This window comes from Callorhinus ursinus, unplaced genomic scaffold (genome assembly GCF_003265705.2).
Source record: "Callorhinus ursinus isolate GAN/ISIS: 27379988/994484 unplaced genomic scaffold, GSC_fseal_2.0 scaffold13, whole genome shotgun sequence".
Lineage (NCBI taxonomy): Eukaryota > Metazoa > Chordata > Mammalia > Carnivora > Otariidae > Callorhinus > Callorhinus ursinus.
This window is the reverse complement of record NW_027397075.1, coordinates 39,518,443-39,519,816: the sequence shown is the minus strand read 5'-3', so window position 1 is coordinate 39,519,816 and position 1,374 is coordinate 39,518,443.

Genomic DNA, 1,374 nt, shown 5'->3' with positions numbered 1-1,374 from the left:
CAGGGAGCCCGATGCGGGACTCGATCCCGGGACTCCAGGATCATGACCTGAGCCGAAGGCAGTCGCTTAACCAACTGAGCCACCCAGGCACCCCTTTTTTTTTTTTTTTTTAAGATTTATTTGTCAGAGAGAAGAAGAGAGAGCAAGCACAAGCAGGGGGAGCGGCAGGCAGAGGGAGAAGCAGGCTCCCTGTGTAGCAAGGAGCCCGATGCTGGACTTAATCCCAGGATACTGGGATCATGACCTGAGCCGAAGGCAGACGCTTAACTGAGCCACCCAGGCGTCCCCATACCACATCTTCTTTATCCATTTATCTGTCGATGGAGATCTGGAACCATTGTATTAGTCATGATCCCTTAGCAATTCCCAGGGCTGATTTAATTCATATTCCCAGAGCACTTTGGTGTAAAGGACCCTGCCATAACATCACAAAGATGTAATATGTATCTTCCTCTTAGCCTTCTCCAAAGTAACTTGTGGCCATTTAGCAGAACAATAATGCACTGAGGAAAGAGATTCCTAGGCCTTTGGGATTACTAAACTGGTCTCCAGTTCTTTCTGGAAACCAGAACATCATCATACATTTGTTCAGAGTGGAGTCTTGACTGAACTCAAGTGATAAATGGAGTTTTAATGCAATTCTACCACACTGGCTCCCAAACCCATTTCTTCTTTCCTTCTCCTACTATATCCCAAGTGTATGGTTAGAGTAGTAATGTAAGCGACTAGCAGAGTCAACACACTGGTTTCCTGATGGTAGAGTAAAAACTGGTTTCTTGTGTTAATCAAATTTTAATGGAGGGATACATTCATGTTACTTTACAATGCAGTCAACATTTGTGTGTCCCAAGCTAATACAGTTGTTATGGAAAGGAATAAGGTGCTAATGTGGCATTTGGAATTTTAAAATTATTTCCTCTGTAGATTGATATGTTACCTTAACAGAGTTCTTAAAACTACTTCCCACCATACCTTCTTTGGAAAATATGTGTATGTGAAATTAATAGATATATTTTAAATAACAGTAATTAATATTGATATCAAATTAGGCTCCTGGCATAAAACCCAACTTTATCACTGATCAAAATGTTATGCTGATAAGCATTTAGCAAACTTTGATAATTCAATTTAACAATATGTACTAGATCAGATGGTCCACGTGCTGGTTTGAATTCTGGATTTATAGTAATTTTTAACTACATAAACCAAAGTAACTAGTAACTTTTATTTCTTTTTGTGCTCATTTGTGAGTAATAATTTGAATTGGCAGGAATTAGTTGTTTTTTTTAAGAATTAATTTGTGAGAGAGAGAATGAGAGAGAGCATGAGAGGGAGGAGGGTCAGAGGGAGAAGAAGCAGACTCCCTGCTGAGCA